Source organism: Macaca thibetana, chromosome 2 (assembly GCF_024542745.1).
Source record: "Macaca thibetana thibetana isolate TM-01 chromosome 2, ASM2454274v1, whole genome shotgun sequence".
Classification (NCBI taxonomy): Eukaryota; Metazoa; Chordata; class Mammalia; order Primates; family Cercopithecidae; genus Macaca; species Macaca thibetana.
The window spans coordinates 19,452,804-19,470,995 of NC_065579.1; the positions used below are offsets into that span (position 1 = coordinate 19,452,804).

The 18,192-nt window shown below is 38.6% G+C and overlaps 1 long non-coding RNA gene across 1 annotated transcript; it reads right to left on the minus strand.

The window, feature by feature from the left end:
* Positions 1 to 7,580: 7,580 nt before the first annotated feature.
* On the minus strand, positions 7,581 to 9,189 carry LOC126946664 (uncharacterized). Its single transcript, XR_007722734.1, has 3 exons — positions 8,979 to 9,189; positions 8,706 to 8,838; positions 7,581 to 8,597 (listed from the first exon to the last, which is right to left on the minus strand). It is a non-coding gene; the product is annotated as an uncharacterized LOC126946664 (long non-coding RNA).
* Positions 9,190 to 18,192: the final 9,003 nt, after the last annotated feature.

Consider the following 18,192-nt stretch of genomic DNA (forward strand, 5'->3'; position numbering starts at 1 on the left):
CAAGTAAACAGAGACAAGATGTACATTTCAAACTTAAAAAATACAATTAAGATTTAGGATCTGGGTTTAAAGGCATAAAATTCCTTCGATTGTGTGAATTATTTTTCCCTTCCTCCAAATAATTTTTTGGAAGTAATTTCATTAGTGTTTATTTACATGAAGGGAATTTTCTACATGAATTATGGAATTCTGTTCAGTTTTTATTAAGGTTTTTATGCCACTCTGCACCTCAGTCTCTGCATGAGATCTATAGCTGCTAAGCAGTCAGTTTCCAGAAGAGAATGGAAACTGTGAGGAAAGGGTAGACATTATGGAACATGCAAGATTCAAAATAATATCAATTTTTATAGTCCAAGGACTTGTCTTTTTAGAAGTTGTTGCTTTTTCTTTTTCTTAATCTTCAGCTTGATTAATGGCTTCAAAGTTAAAGGCATCAAAGCCTATCTCCACAGAGCCAACAAGCCTCATTTTATGTTCCTTAGACCATTGGTTCTCAGAGTATGGTCTCACTGCTACCAGCATCAGTCTCGCCTGGGAACTTGTTAGACATGCAAGTTTTCCAGACCCCACTTCTGACTTAGTAATAATTCTGGGGGTAGGCACAACAATTGTCTTTTAATACTCCCTCCTGGTGATCGTGCTTTGAGAACCATTGCCTTAGATCATTGATAAAAATTCCAAGGAGCATTTCATCACCCATAAGAGAAAAATCTCTATCCTAAATCTCATCAGTTCATACCATTTACAGATGATAAAACTGATCTTTCTGGTGTATCTCGTGGCTTTCTCCAATTGGATGGTGTCTTATGTTTGTCAATAAAAGAACTCCAAAATGGTGATCAATAAAACATATAAGGCTAATAAATGAGAAAAGAATGTGATTCCAGTTTAATGATCCGAGAGTGCATGGTATAGGAAAATACATGTTCAAAATTAATATTTGATACTTAGAACACGTAAAAAATTACCACTCATATTAAGAAATGTTAATGAAAACTTTTGATCTTCAAATATAGTCATGTGTCTTTTAATGACAGGGCTGTGTTCTGAGAAATGTGTCCTTAGGTGATTTGTCATTGTGCTACCATAGAGCATAATTATACAAATCTAGGTGGTATAGCCTACTATACATCTAGGTTACATGGTACAGACCATTGCTCCTAGGCTGCAAACATATACAGCATGTTATTGTATAGGTCTGAACTGTATAGTACTAAATACTGTTGGTAATTGTAATGGAAACTTATTTGTGTATCTAAACATAGAAAAGTAAAAATAAGGTGCAAATGATCAAACATAGTACACTTGTGTAGGGCACTTACCATGAATAGAGCTTGAAGGACTGGAAGTTGTTCTGGGTGTCAATGAGTGGTGAATGAATGTGAGCCTAGGATATTATTGTACAGTCTTGTGAATTTTATAAACACTGTACACTTAGGCTACACTAAATTTATTTTAAATCATTTTTGTTCTCCAATAATAATGAACTTTAGCTTACTGTAACTATTTGCTTTATAAATGTTTTAATTTTTTAACTTTTTACTCTTGTTTAATAACCCTTCGCTTAAAACCTATTGTACAGCTGAACAAAAGTATTTTCTTTATATCCTTATTCTTAAAGTGTTTTTGTTTCCAATTGTTAAATTACTTTTTTCTTTTTCAACTTTTTTAAAAAAATATTAAGACACACACACACCACACACACACACACACACACACACACACACACACACACACAGAGTAGTTTAGTCCTACACAGGGTAGGGTTATCAATATCACCATCTTCAGCTCCACATCTTGTCCCACTGGAAGGTCTTCGGGGCAATAACAAGCAAGGAGCTGTCATTTCCTATGATAACAATGCCTTCTTTTGGAATACCTCCTGAAGAACCTGCCCCAGGCTCTTCTTGAGGAGTAGATGAGTTTGCACCAGCATCACCACAAACTCATGAGTAACGCATTGCGCTAAAACCTTATGACGGCTACAGCATCACCAGGCAATAGGAATTGTTCAGTCTAATTATAATTTTATGGGACCACCATCATATATATAAAACATCATTATGTGGGACATGACTGAATATTTTCTTCAAGCACTTTCATTAAAGTGACAAAAAGAAGTAATATTTTGACTATCACCATATTCCTGAGGATAAAGCTAATACACAATCCTAGTGCTATTCTTTATTATTAGGAGTGAGAGCTTCTCAGGGACTAAAACCTTAGGTAACAATAAAGAACAAACAATATGGGTATGGAAAATCTCATTGCTTTTAAGCAAGAAACTTTCAAAAATATCTCAGAAGTAATGCTGAAAAGACAATGGAGACAGCTTATGGGGGTGCTCACAGTATAATACTTTGAACAAGAATCACTATAGTTTATTGAAATAACTTATGTCTGTGAAAAGCCTTCACTTCAGTCCATAAAAGTACTTAACAATGAAAAAGTAGAAGATGTACAAAGAGGTCATTGAAAAACAAAAAGAAAGATACATTTATTTTTAAAATATTTTTAATAAGTTAGAAAATTGACATGTGTAGATAGATGTTCAGTTTCTTTATTTGATATATGTTTCAATATCTATATTTTTCTCAAGAAATAGAAAAAAAAACTACAGTGAATATTAAGTCAAGTAACTCAAGAAAACTTGGGGATTTATCTTGCTAGACCAGATGAATTATCAGCTCCTATGGTCATTCATAACAGTCAGGAGAAAAATTCCAGTGGTGTGTTGGAAACTGACATATGATGCAGTGATCACAAGAAGAGAATCTACTGCCCAGACTCACGCCTTCATCTCTTGGATAATGAAACCACAAGATGCTTTTATCAAAAATACTGAGAAACTAAAGCATCATGAAGTAAAGCCTTACTGCCTGGAACGAAGATTTGATGGACATGGGAACCCTCAGAGGAGGTTCCATGTTTCTGGTATAGGACAGGGGCTTCCAACAGCCATTGACATAGCAACTGAACTGTAACTCTCAGAAAAAAACTTAAGCCAGAAAACACTGGCCTACGACTGGCTGTATCAACTTTGAAGGGATCCAATAAGATCCCATGTATCAACCAAAAATCATGTGGTTGATAACCCAGAATCTGTAAAACGAATGGGGCTGAGACTGCCTTCTTTTTCTTTCAAGTCTAGCAAGATTATTGAAACCTAGGAAAGTATAAATAATAAGTATAAAAAAACAAGTGAGGTATAAAACAAGTTTGTGAATATTGTATAAATACTACTTAATAGCTTAAGTGTAGGAATAAATTTTTGAATCTCATTGTGACTGTGATTTTGATTGTGGATGCACATGTGGGTGCCATCTGTTTTAAAGTCTGTGAAACTTAATGAAATTGGTAAGTATTTTATTAAAATACTTAGGAGAATTTGTCTAATTAAATTTGTAATCAGCATTTAAATATCTAAGATGATTCCATTCATAAGATGTGTTTTATTAGTAGCAAGAGCATGTAAATGTTTTTCTAAAAACTAATAAGATTAAAATGCAAGCATTAAAAAGGTACCTATAATAGTGTTTCCCTGCATAAAATGTTCTTGGTCATGAAAACATCCTAGAAACAATGTTATTCTGATTTTTTTCCTCATAGGAATCTAGCCCCTCAACATCTAAGCATGCATCCAAGGATGGGATTTTGACTTTCCTTCCCTCCTCCAGTAAGCATAAGGCTGGGCACACACTACTAATGGCTTAAAATTCCATAGGAAATCTATAAAATAAACAGTTTCCCTTATCTAGTTTAATTATTTCAAGTAAAAATGGAGTAGATATCTAACATGAAGAAAGCTCTGTTGTCAGTCACATACTGAAAACGAAGATACATAAAATATAGCCCCACCCTTCAAGACTTTTGCAAGAGGGAGATGAAAAGAATTAAAGCAGACTGATAAATACTATTGATTCCTTTTACATCTCCAATAAAATAAACAGAGACTCCTTTACTGAGAATCCCATGGAGAAAGTATGTTTCTTGGTGTGTCTCCTTCCAACAAAACAAGTAAATTCAGTGTGTGATGTCTATAACAAAGATTCGGTCACATTCTCTCACTTGACAGGGTTGACATTTTCAATGTTTATTTCTAAAAGCAGTAGTGGGTCAGTCTGACATGCTTTTTAGAGCATCATAACTTGAACTTAGAGAATTGGTTCTAGTGGATAATAATAATGGCAAAATGAAATCCCATTTATAATACTGCCATACTAGAAAAAGCAAACCTCTTGTATTACATCCCTGATCAATGTGTTAGCTACTCCACACGATATTCAATATTCCCACAAAAACGTCCCAGTACAACAGAGGTTTGGGACAGATAGCATCTTGGAGTCTCCTGTAATGGGATTTGACAAGAGCCAGGCACTCTAGGCAAGCTCCATCAATGTTAATTGAAGCAGAAGTGATTCAAAGGCAAATAGGAGTCCTTGAGAGGTGAGAGAGGGGCTTTGGGATTGTGACTCTCTCCTTTTCCCATTACCCCCTTATATTTAATTACTTGTTCTAGCCTATGAATTGTAATTTGATTTGCCATCAGGTGATTCTTGCCTGGTATTAATATCAGGTTAGTTGAGTTTTTCATTTAAAGAAAAAGTATCTCATAACTTTTTTTTTTTTTTTTTTTTTTTTTGAGATGGAATCTCGCTCTGTCACCCACGCTGGAGTGCAGTGGCGCAATCTCTCACTGCAAGCTCCACCTCCTGGGTTCATCCCATTCACCTGCCTCAGTCTCCCGAGTAGCTGGGACTACAGGTGCCCACCACCATGCCTGGTTAATTTTTTGTATTTTTAGTAGAGACGGGGTTTCACCGTGTTATCCAGGATGGTCTCAATCTCCTGACCTCGTGATCCACACACCTCAGCCTCCCAAAGTGCTGGGATTACAGGCTTGAGCCACCGCGCCCGGCCCAGAGTATCTCATAACTTCTGAAGGTACCTATTTAGCAAGAAGGAAATTGTTCTCTGGCAACTGAGTCTCAGGTTTATAAGGCCCCTCTTCCTGTTCTTAACCCCTTTGATATTAGCAAAATATCAGTAGAGGGACAAAGAAAGAGGCTATTTAGTCTTGAATGATAGTGTTGTGTTTCCCCTGGTGCATTATTATATCCATAATTGACCAGCACCAGAACTTTGAATTTGCTTGAGGTTCTCCCAGAAGCGGACTCTAAGATAGGAAGTTTTGTGCAAATTACTTATTGGGAGAGTGATTCTAGGCAGCAATGGCTAAGAGTTGAGAACAGAGTGAGATAGAGTATGAAAGGTGGCCAACAAAAGTAGGTTAGCAACTAGTTAACACCATGGGCAACTGGAGAATCACCTCACAGAAGAACTCAGAGCCAGTGTAGAATATGCCTCCTTCAGTCCACCAAGGGGTGAGGGGGCTGGGGTATATACATCCCAACAGTCTTCAGTCATTGGTTGAGGGCTAGTCTCAGGTGGGGCAGGATATACATGCCCTAGCATGTGATGTACAAAGGTGCCCCAGTTAAAGGAAGCCCTAAAAAATTTGGACAGGATGCCAATTGCAGCTGTTACAACTTGCTTGGAAATACGTAACCTGCTTTCAATTCCAGTGGTCCTTCAAACAGATACACCATCTCACCACCCTCTGGATAAGCTGTTGGAGGGAACTGGAAAGAGGTTATTTCAGTCTGACATAAGTGACATCCTTTGATCAAGACTTTGGGAACTAAGGTTAGAGTCGGCATTGTTTTGCTCAAGAATCGAATATTGTTTCTCTTTTAGTTTGGTACTCTCTCAGTTACCCATTATATAGCTTTTGGGCTCAACATTCACAGCCATTAGGACTTTCTCTGGATATGATATGCCGAAACCTCAAACTGCTAAGTAGAAAGTAGAATTCAGCATAAGGTGGACTTAACCTGGACCCCATTTGGAATTGAGTTTAATTTAAAAAATATTATTTAAAAAAATATTTACTTTTCATGTTAGGTGGAACACATTTTTCCAAGAGCATAGGCAATAATTGTGGGAAGCAGGCAAGAGAGAATGAGAATAGACCGAAATTACAAATAAGGACAATGAAGTTCCAAAGGTGAGGTTTAAAGTCACAAGCCAGTAAGCAATCAGACAGGGACTGAAGCCCAGGTAAGGAAGCAGTTGAGCATGGCAGTGAAGAGCCCAAGCTCTGCAATCAGGACAACCTGACTGATTCATCCAGCTCTGCCCCTCACCAACTGGGTGGTCTGGCTCAGTTACCTAACCACTTCATGCCTCAGTTTCTCATGTAGGCAATGGGGGTAATGAGAGTACCTGCTCATATAATCACTGTGATGATTAAATGAGCCAGTGGTTGTAATGTTTTGCCTAATTCCCAGCCTATAGTAAGTGCTTAATAACTGTTAATTTGCTATTGCAATTATTATCGTCATTTTAATGACTTCAGGGAGAAAGTAGAAAATGTTCTTTCTACTATGCATGTCTTGAAATCCAGGGATAATGTCTGTGGGACAATAATCTGTACCATGGCAATCAGAGAACAACTGTTCCATTTGCCACCCAGCCCAAAATGAAGTATCTTAGGTCTTGTCTTTGCCGCACATTTTGATCACCCTGAAATCCCAGGCGTGGTGGTAGAGAATACCAGGGTTTTCTCAAAAGTGCTTTCCACTAAAGTGACAGATCCAGTTTGATTTGTTTCTTGATGGTCTGAATTATTTTCCTTAGTTAATGAGCTCTTCTTGTCAGTATTTAGAGGGATACTCACCTCCCCTTGGATGACATGGGCTTGATGTTGCAAACAAGTGGAAAAGGTAATGTCTCATACAGTTATGTGTACAGTATATCATTTTCTGAGAACAGGATATGTTCATCTCTGCGAAGGAGGTAAAACATCTGCCCTATTTTTCAGAAGGAGGAATCAAGGAACCAAGGTATTAGGTTGTGTGGCCAAGGAAGGCAGCAGCAGATTCTCCACTCTAGACTTCTGTCTCATGAATCTTCATGTTTTTTTCCAAGAGCTTTAAGTAAAGAGGGCTAAGAAACTATTCAGAAGTTACTCAGTGTTCTCAACTAAAGGTCAACTGTAAGAGATTTAGAAATTCATTCAATTCTTTATTAACAAATAAAATAACCACCATTTATTGAATATTGCCACATTCCAATGAATTTACAATGTGCAAAGTACCATCCATGTGATGTCCTTTTACAGGCACTTATCACCACAATCATAGGAAGTATCACTATCCCCATTTTGTACATGAGGACACTGAGGTCCAGAGGGTTTTTGGCTTATCCTAGAGTCTCACAAATAAATAGGGACTTCAGAGTTGGAACACAATGGCAGATGGCAGCACATATACGTAACAGGGTTAGGCTGTGACTATAGATTTCTGTAGTTGATGCTAATACGAAGACTTGAGAATCTGACTGTACAACTCTGACCCCATGTGTAGACAATGGACAGCTCTAGTGTTATTTCTGAAAGAGCAATAATGCTAGATCCAGCTGAAATGTCTAGCAGGTCACCACTGATAGGTCTACACTGAACTTTTTTAGAAAGCCAATAAGGACACAGTTTTGCAGGAAATTGACAGAGACCTTATTGCGAGTCAACTGAAGGTGTTTTATTGCAAGGCAAGCACAATTACAAAACATAAATCTGAAAGACTACAGTTTTCAAAAACACAATCACAGAAGCATGCCTTGTTTTTTACTCCAAAATGGACAGATCCACAGACAGACCTGAGCAACATTATGGATGAGGTCAGTTGATCTCTAATTCCTGCTTTGTCTTAGAAAATGGTATTCTGGAACCATCCACTTACTGTTGACTAGCTTATATTCAGGGTATTTGAAGCCAATTTTGATATTTACAATTTCCTTAGCATTCTAGCTGCAGGATCAAACAGGAATTAAATTTCAACCTACAAGGTTTGTGTTTCTTTGTAGTGTGACATATGTATCAAAGAGTATGCAAGAGCCCCAGGTATAACGTTATGTTTGATTATGTTTCAACTCTAAGCGATAACACATTGAGATCACTTCAGTAGCTAAGCAAATGTGATTCAGGCCATTACCTGGATCCAAACTTTTAAAAAAAGAATGAAACAAAGGAAAGGAAATGTATTTTAACTTACAGATCAGTACTATACAAATCAAATGGCACAGCCCCATTTACAAGGTAACCTGAGATTGCATTTCAGGAAATCCGTAGGGATAAAACTTGTTCATAAACAAGGCTATTTTCAGCACTGAATAATACTTTTTAAAGCAATTTCTTGTTTGTAATTCCCAGGGTCAAGGAAAGAAAAAGAAAAGGCAGGAAAAAAAGGAAAGAAAATGAAAAGGCAGGGAAAAAAAAAAAAAAAAAAGAAATCCAACCAGTGAAAAGCATCCAGGACTGTGTGTTAGGCAGGTGATAGCAAAGGAAAACAGTTCAATGCAGAACTATAGCTGAGAGAACATCAGTCTGCGGGGATGCTGGGCGTGAGTCCACTTTAGGTGCTTCTTGGTTTCAGTTTCTGTGTTTTTATCCTTTGGATCAGCAGCATCTTCCTCACTATGTTTCAGCAGCTCCCTGGACACCTAAGGAGACGGTCCATCATCTGGCCAAAACTCGGGGCCTGTGGAAGAACACACGGGAAAAAACCCATCAGCCATGAGTCCAAACAATCTGACAGCTAAAGGCTGATGGAGTCAAGGGGCACAGGGAAGAGAGGATGATTCCTTACCTCCTCCCTGCCTGCCTCCCGCCACTGCTCCGGAAGGGCGGCTTCATGCTTTGGAACAGCCAGTGGCTTGAAATCTTTGAGATCTTGTAGTGAGCTCACAGTGGTATTCATCACCTTGTTGACCATGGCATCTCTGTTGACAAGAACATAAAATAAATACCTTGGCATCAACGTTCTTTGGAATCTCGAGGAGGAGACACAACAGAGCAACACAGACACATAGAAAGAAGGGAAAGGAGGACGAGAGAATAAAACTCAGAAAGGATACTCTACCTGCCACCTTTCCCTGGAATTCCCCTAGGCAGTCGTATCCTGGACTGGAGGCTTGAAGTGATTTCTAAGACCGCCCAGAGGTCTCAAAGGTCTGAAAGGTCAGGAGGCATCATTCCACTGCTACACGAGCACCTGAACTCAAAACTCAGCTCCTTGAGAACCTCAGCCAGCCTCGCCCCAACTCTCCTGAGTGGATGATGTCACTGAAATACTACATAACAGAGAGCAAAACGCAGTTGAAAATTAGCAGGAGATCCTCCTTCTTCCTTTGCCCCAGGGTGGTAGTCAAGGAAAGGCCAGGGGATGAGGGTAGGGGGGGTATCAACCCATGGTCTTCCCTTTAACGGTTTCAATGTTCAAGACAGCCCACTCTTAACTTCCCACCACATGACAAGAGTTCTAAGAAGATTCTTCCAGTGCCACGGCCCATGTCATTTAGTTCAATCTAGCATTGTTGGTAGACTTTAGGGTATCACTCAGATCCTGAAGAAAGTTTTTATTTCAGCCAGGCTTCCTGCCTGAGACAGAAGAACTCCAGACCTGGAATACGACAGACACCTGGCTCCATGTGTGACCCTTCTTTTCCAAAACCTATAGAAAGCCTTGGGCTACCTCTTTGACCCTGAAAGAACCTGTCTTCCTGGAACATAGGGTAAAACTCACATAGTGAAGAACGCAAGCCAGAAATAACACAGGCTGGGAATAACACAGGCAAGAAATCATAGAAATTGGAGTGCTACCAAGCAAGACATATAGAGAACAGAATTCAAGAGAAACTTATCCAACAAACCCGCAGGCATACCAAAGGATAGAGGTTGATAGGAATGGTCTGTCCCAGATACACATAATGAAGCAGGCACATTATGTGTACAATTTAAAGGCAATAATAAAACTAAGAGTCAGACTGCTCTTTGTTATGACCATGCTCTGGCAATTCTCAACAATGTTGGTGAAAGATACCACATCCCACCCAGGCAGGTCCCCCTCCTTGGTCCATCACTACCAACTCCACATGTTATCCTGATCCTATCAGAGCCTTCGCTTGTGCTCTTCCCTCTACCTGGAATCTCCTTCCCCCAGTCCCACCAGCCCGCATCCTGCTCACTTTTAGGTGCTATTTCAAATGCTCCCTCTTCAATGAAGGTTCTCATGACCCTCTTGGCCAGGCGTAATCCTTTACTCCCCTTAACTCCTAGGACAATTTATCTATATTATTTTATTTATACCTTATATTTATACATGCATATTATCTTTCCTATTAACAGACATCAAGATGCAGTGAAAAATGTACAGGATTTGGAATTAGGCCCAGGTTAGAGTCCCATTTCTCACAATGAACTAGCTGTACAATGCTGAGCTAGTTATAAAACCTCTTTAGTTTATTTCCACATCTATACAATGGGAATATCACCTATCTCACAGAGTTGTTGCTTGAAATTAAATAATACATGCAAAATATCTAGCCTGAGACAATATACTCTCTACAATTATTTGTTTGTCTCCTCTCTGCCTTAAGGGCAGAATCTTATTGTTTCATCTTTATTCTCCCCTCCCCACTCCCACAGGACTTACCAAGATAAGTCACAAAATGAGGCAGGTTTAGAAATGTGGAGGCTTTTCTGTAGAATACCTGCCACATAGGCTTGTGGGGAAGATGAAATAAATATGTGTTCAGTGCTTACATTAGACTCTGGCACATGGTATGAGTTGTATAAATGTATGTTAAATAAAATGGCCTTGTGAGTTAATGTAGGATTCCCTGCCTCCATGGGTTACTCCAAATATAAATTATCAACATCAGGGAGAAAACAGATATGGCACAGCATTTAGAAACATACATAATGTTGGAGCTAAGAGACTACAGTGATTTGGATATTTTTACCCTCCAACCTCATGTTGAAATATGATCCCCAGTGTTGGAGATGGGACCTGGTGTGAGGTGTATGAGTCATGAGAGAGGATCCTTCATGAGTAGATTACTGTTCTCTTTTGGGCTGAGTTCTCACTCTACTAGTTCCTGAAAAAGCTGGTTGTTTAAATGGGCCTGGCACCTTTCCCTCTCTCTTGCTTCCTCTCTCACTATGTGATCTCTGCACATATGGCTCCCCTTTGCCTTCCACTATGAGTGAAAGCAGCCTGAGGCCCTTACCAGATGAAGATGTCCAATCTTTAACCTTCCAGCCATGAGAACTGTGATCTAAATAAACGTTTTTTTCTTCATAAATTAACCATTCTCGGGTATTCCTTTATAGCAATACAAAAAGACTAAGACAGAGACCCTCTCCCATTTTAGGTAACACGTATTGAGAATTCACAGTGTGCCACATAATGCATTAATAACTTTATAAATAACGTTGCATTTAATTCTCACCTGAACCCTGTGATGTGCTATCTTGACTACCCCTATTTCACAGATAGAGCAACAGAGGCACAGGCATGTTAAATAATCTCTCTATAGATGCACAACTAATAAAGTGCAGAGTTAGGTTTAGAGACTAGGTTGTTTTTCTAACTTTTATTTTAAGTTCAGGGATACGTATGCAGGATGTGCAGGTTTGTTATATAGTAAAAGTGTGCTACTGTGGTTTGCTGCACAGATCATCCCATCACCAAGGTATTAAGCCCAGCATCTGTTAGCTATTCTTCCTGATATTCTCCCTCCTCCCACCCTCTACTCTCCAACAGGCCCCATTGTGTGTTTCCTGCTCCCATGTGTCCATGTGTTGTCATCTTTCAGCTCCCACTTATAAGTGAAAACACAGGGTATTTGATTTTCTGTTCCTATGTTAGTTTGCTAAGGATAACAGCTTCCAAATCCATCCATGACCCCATGAAGGACATGATCTTGTTCCTTTTTATGGCTGCATAGTATTCCATGGTGTATATGTACAACATTTTCTTAATCTAGTCTATTATTGATGGGCATTTAGGTTGATTCCATGTGTGTGCTATTGTGAATAGTGCAGCAATGACTATACATGCACATGTATCTTTATAATACAACAATTTATATTACTTTGGGTATATACTCAGTAATGGGATTGTTGAGTTGAAAGATATTTCTGCATCTACGTCTTTCAGGAATCGCCCCACTGTCTTCTATAATTATTGAACTAATTTACACTCCCACCAACAGTGTAAACGCATTTCCTTTTTCTCCACAACATCGCCAGCATGTGTTGTTTTTTGACTTTTTATAAGGTTGGTGCAAAAGTAATTGTGGTTTTTGCCATTAATTTTGATGACAAAAGCTGCAATTACTTTTGCACCAACCTAATAATAGCAGTCATTCTGACTGGTGTGAGATGGCATCTCATTGCGGTTTTGATTTGCATTTCTCTAATGATCCGTGATATTGAGCTTTTTTTTCACATGTTAGTTGGCCACTTGTATGTCTTTTTTTGAGAAGTGTCTGTTCATATCATTTGCCCACTTTTAACGAGGTTGTTATCTTCTTGTAAATTTGTTTAAGTTCCTTATACATGCTGGATATTAGATGTTTATCAGATGGATATGTTGCAAAATTTTCTCCCATTCTGTAGGTTGTCTGTTTAATTTATTGATGGTTTCTTTTGCTGTGCAGAAGCTCTTTAGTTTAATTAGATCCCATTTGTCAATTTTTGCTTTCGTTGTAATTGCTTTTGATGTCTTTATCATGAAATCTTTGCCTGTGCCTATGACCTGAATTGTATTGCCCAGGTTTTCATCTAGGGTTTTTATAGTTGTGGGTTTTACATTTAACTCTTTAATTCATCTTGAGTTGATTTTTGTATATGGTGTAAGGAAGGGGTCCATTTCAATTTTCTGCATATGGCTAGCCAGTTCTCCCAGCACTGTTTATTGAAGAGGAAATCCTTTCCCTGTTGCTTGTTTTTGTCAGGTTTGTCTAAGGTCAGATGGTTGTGGGTACATAGTCTTATTTCTGGGTTCTCTATTATGTTCCATTGGTCTATGTGTCTGTTCTTGTACCATTACTATGCTGTTTTGGTTACTGTAGCCCTATAATATAGTTTGAAGTCAGGTAGTGTGATGCCTTCAGCTTTGTTCTTTTTGCTTAGAATTGCCTTGACTATTTAGGCTCTTTTTGGTTCTATACGCATTTCAAAAGAGTTTTTTCCTAATTTTGTGAAGAATGTCAATGGTAGTTTAATGGGAACAGCATTGAATCTATAAAGTGCTTTGGGCAATATGGACATTTTCATAATATTAATTCTTCCTATCCATGAACATGGAATTAATGATTTTCCATTTGTTCTCTCCTCTCTGATTTCTTTGAGCAGTGGTTTATAGTTCTCCTTGAAGAGGTCCTTCACTTCCCTTGTTAACTGTATTCCTAGGAATTTTATTCTTTTTGTGGCAGTTGTAAATGGAAGTTCACCTGTGATTTGGCTCTTGGCTTGTCTATTGTTGGTATATAGAAACGCTAGTGACTTTCGCGCATTGACTTTTGTATCCTGAGAGTTTGCTGAAGTTGCTTATCAGCTTAAGAAGTTCTTGGGCTGAGAAGATGGGATTTTCCAGATAGAGGATCATATCATCTCCAAACAAAGGTAGTTTGGCTTCCTCTTTTCCTATTTGAACGTGCTTCATTTCTTTCTCTTGCCTCTTTCCCCTGGCCAGAGCTTCCAATACCATCTCCAATAGGAGTGGTGAGATACAGCAACCTTGTCTTGTACTGGTTTTTGCGGGGAATGCTTCCAGCTTTTGCCCATTCAGTATGATATTGGCTGTGGGTTTGTCATATATGGCTCTTATTATTTAGAGGTATGTTCCTTCAATATCTAGTTTATTAAGAGTTTTTAAAATGAAGGGATGTTAATTTTTATCAAAGGCCTTTTATGCATCTATTCAGATAATCATGCTTTTTTTGTCTTTAGCTCTGTTTATGTGACGAGTCATATTTATTGATTTGCCTATGTTGAACTAACCTTGCAACCCGGGGATGAAGCCTACTTGATTGTGGTGGATAAGCTTTTTGAAGTGCTGCTGGATTCAGTTTGCCGGTATTTTGTTGACAATTTTCACATCGATATTCATTAAGGATATTGGCCTAAAGTTTCCTATTTTTTTGTTGTATTTCTGGCAGGTTTTGGTATCAGGATGATTCTGGCCTCATAGAATGAGTTAGAAAGGAGTCCCTCCTTTTCAGTTTTTTGGAATAGTTTCTATAGGAATGGTATCAGCTCTTCTTTGTACCTCTGGCAGAATTCAGCTGTGAATCCATCTGGTCCTGGGCTTTTTTCAGTCGGTAGGCTATTTATTACTGCCTCAATTTTCAGAACTCATTATCGGTCTATTCAGGGATTCAATTTCTTCCTGGTTCAGTCTTGAGAGGATGTATATGTCCAGGAATTTATCCATTTCTTCTAGATTTTCCAGTTTATGTGCATAGAGGTGTTTATAGTATTTTTTGTTAATTGTCTGTATTTCTGTGCGGTCAGTGGGGAGATCACCCTTATCATTTCTGATTGTGTTTATTTTATTCTTCTTTCTTTTCTTCATTAGTCTAGCTAGGGGTCTATTTTATTAATTTTTTTTTTCTCCCAAAACTCAGCTCCTGGATTCATTGATTCTTTGAAGGGTTTTTCATGTCTCTATATCCTTCAGTTCAGCTCTGATCTTGGTTATTTCTTGTCTTTTTCTAGCTTTGTGGTTTGGTTGCTCTTGGTTCTCTAGTTGTTTTAAGTGATTTTAGGTTTTTAACTTGAGATCTTTCTAGCTTTTGGATGTAGGCATTTAGAGCTATAAGTTTCCCGCTTAACACTGCCTTGTCTGCGTCCAGAGATTATGGTACATTGTATATTTGTTTTCAGTAGTTTCAAAGAACTTCTTTATTTCTGCCTTAATTTCATTATTTACCCAGGAGTTATTTAGGAGCAGGTTGTTCAATTTCCACATAGTTGTGTGGTTTTCAGTGAATTAATTAATCTTGAGTTATAATTTGATTGCACTGTGGTCTGAGAGATGATTTGTTATGATTTCGGTTCTTTTACATTTGCTGAGGAGAGTTTTACTTCCAATTAGGTGGTCAATTTTAGAGTAAGTGTCATGCAGTGATGAGAAGAATGTATATTCTGTTGTATTGGGGTGAAGAGTTCTGTAGATATTTATCAGGTCCACTTAATGCAGAGCTGAGTTCAGGTCCTGAATATCTTTGTTAATTTTCTGTCTCTGTGATCTGTCTAATACTGTCAGTGGGGTGTTAAAGTCTCCCACTACTACTGTGTGGGAGTCTAAATCTCTTTGAAGGTCTCTAAGAACTTACTTTGTGAATCTGAGTGCTCCTGTGTTGGGTGCATATATATTTAGGATAGTTAGCTCTTCTTGTTGAATTGAACCCTTTACCATTATGTAATGCCCTTGTCTTTTTTGATCTTTGATAGTTTAAAGTCTGTTTTGCCAGAAATTAGGATTGCAGTCCTTGCTTTTTTCTGTTTTCCATTTGCTTCGTAAATTTTCCTGCATCCCTTTATTTTGAGCCTATGGGTGTCTTTGCATGTGAGATGGGTCTCTTGAAGACAGCATACTGATGGGTCTTGGTTCTTTATTTAAATTGCCATTTTGTGTCTTTTAACTGGAGCATTTTGCTCATTTACATTTAAGGTTAGTAGTATTGTTATATGTGGACTTGATCCTGTCATCATGATGCTAGCCAGTTATTTTGTAGACTTGTTTATGTGTTGGGAACAAGATTTTTGAGTTATGCTTTGCTCATTCACTATAGTTCTATTGCGGAGTTTCATGCCATGATGGAAATGTTCTGTGCTGTCTAATATAGAAGTCATTAGCCACTGGCAGCTTTGAGTTCCTGCAATGAACCTACTATGATTAAGATACTAAATTTTAAATTATACTTAATCTTAATTAATTTGAGCTTACATAGCCACGTGTGCAGGTACAGTAAACTTGTACTACCATATTGGATAGTGAAAGTTTACTGTATTTTAGAGATCATTTCATGTAGGCTCGTATTCTTCAATAGCCTCTGGGCCTGTGATGGGAGGGGCTGCCATAAAGATCTCTGACATGCCCTGGAGACATTTTTCCTGTTGTCTTGGCGATTAACATTTGGTTCCTCATTACTTGTGCAAGTTTCTACAGTCAGCTTGACTTTCTCTCAAGAAAACAGATTTTTTCTATTGCATTATCATGCTGCAAATTTTTCAAACTTTTATGCTCTGTTTCCTTTAAATATATTTCCAATTTCAGATCATCTCTCTTAAGTTCAAAGTTCCACAGATCTCTAGGGCAGGGATAAAATGCCACCAGTGTCTTTGCTAAAGCATACCAAGAGTAACCTTTGCTCCAGTTCCCAAGACGTTCTTTATCTCCATCTGAGACCAATTCAGCCTAGACTTCATTGTCCATATCATTATCAGCATTTTAGTCAAAGCCATTCAACCAGTCTCTAGGAAGTTCCAAACTTTTCCACATATTCCTGTCTTCCTCTGAGTCCTCCAAACTGTTCCAACCTCTGCCTGTAACCCAATTCTAAAGTTTCTTCCACATTTTTGGGTAGCTTTATAGCAACACCTACTCTCTGTAGTACCAATTTACTGTATTAGACTGTTCTCACGTTGCTATGAAGAAATATCCAAGACTGGGTAATTTATGAAGGAAAGGAGTTCAGTTGACTCACAGTTACTCATGGTTGGGGAGGCCTCAGGAAACTTAAAATGATGCCAGAAGAGGAAGCAAACACACTTTTTTTTCACATGGCGGCAGGAGTCAGAAATGCTAAGCAAAGTGGGGAAAAGCCCCTTATAAAACCATCAGATCTCATGAGAACTCACTCATTATCAATAGAACAGCAAGGGGGTAACTGCCCCCAAGATTCAGTTACTTCCCACTAGGTCCTTCTCAAAACACTTGGGGATTATGGGAACTACAATTCAAGATGAGATTTGGGTGGGGACACATCTAAACCATGTCAGTATGATTTTATATATTAAAGAATAATTAACCCTGAGATGCATTCTCAGAGAGCTCATTCCTGGGCACAACTGCCAGGGCAGCTAAAAGTTACATAAAACACATAGACATTTCCATTAACAAAGATCGACACACAGGCATTTGCTAAAGCCTAGGCTACAGGTCTTCTGTAGCAATATGTCAATAACTAACCAGTGTCAGATGAACAAGAGCCCTCTGCAGTGTTTCTGCCTTTGCCAGTCTTAACTTCCCATCTACCAGCTCCTTAGAGAAGATCTATACATACAATGCAATTCAAGAGAAGACTATATTATTTCAGATTGACTTTAGACATACTACTAATCATGATGGGCCCCATGCCCACTGTCCCAGTGCTGTCAGTCTTACCCTTTAAAAATATAGGAGACCTAGTGTAAAATCTCCAGTGCTTGTTGGCCACTGCCTATCTCTTTGACCTAGGTGAGCTGAAGGAAGGACACGTTGCCCCATTGCATCTCCAATGGCACTCAGCTCTCATTCTTTTGAAATGTTTCCTGTGATCTGTCAGGACTTCATGCCACAGATAAAGTAACTGCTTCATAATCCACAGTGTGGCTAACCTACCCACTATTCCCAATATGGTTTGCAACTGAGACATGTCTAGTGGATCACAGGGAATCCTAACTTAGGGCAGCCATCACAATCTGAATCCTTGTATCCTAAGTTGTTCCTCATTTTCAGTCTGGTTCAACTGGTCACCCAGACCGTTTTCCCTATGCCACTTGAGGCATACTCCTTTGAGGAACTTGCATAAAGAAGCCTATTGTACTGGTTTGAATGTCATCTGTCATTACTTTTGGGTCCTTATAGACACTGGCTTCCTAAATGTTCAAAATCCCTTTCTCCTTTCCAAACCATTTTTCTCACTAATATCTGTGAATGTAGCAGAGAATGTTGGTCCCTTGCTGTATCCCTCAGGTCTTACCAAGACCAGCCTTGAAACTGCCATTAACTGCATCTCTGTGCACGAGGTTTGTTTTGTTTTGTTTTGTTTCTCGAGAAACTATTCTGTCTGGGTATGGTGATCTATGCATATCTGGGTATTAACTCACCCTGAGAGGAGTCCTCAACCAGTTACTGATAGGAGTCCAGAGTAAATGCTCTAAATTATTTCCCAGAATTTTTCCATAGGCTTTAGCTCTAGCTGTGCATAGTCATAGCTGGCTCAATATCATACCCTTTGTGGTCTGCCTTACTTTTCCTGTCATTCTTTCCCTCTCTTCTTACTGGCATTTGCTATACC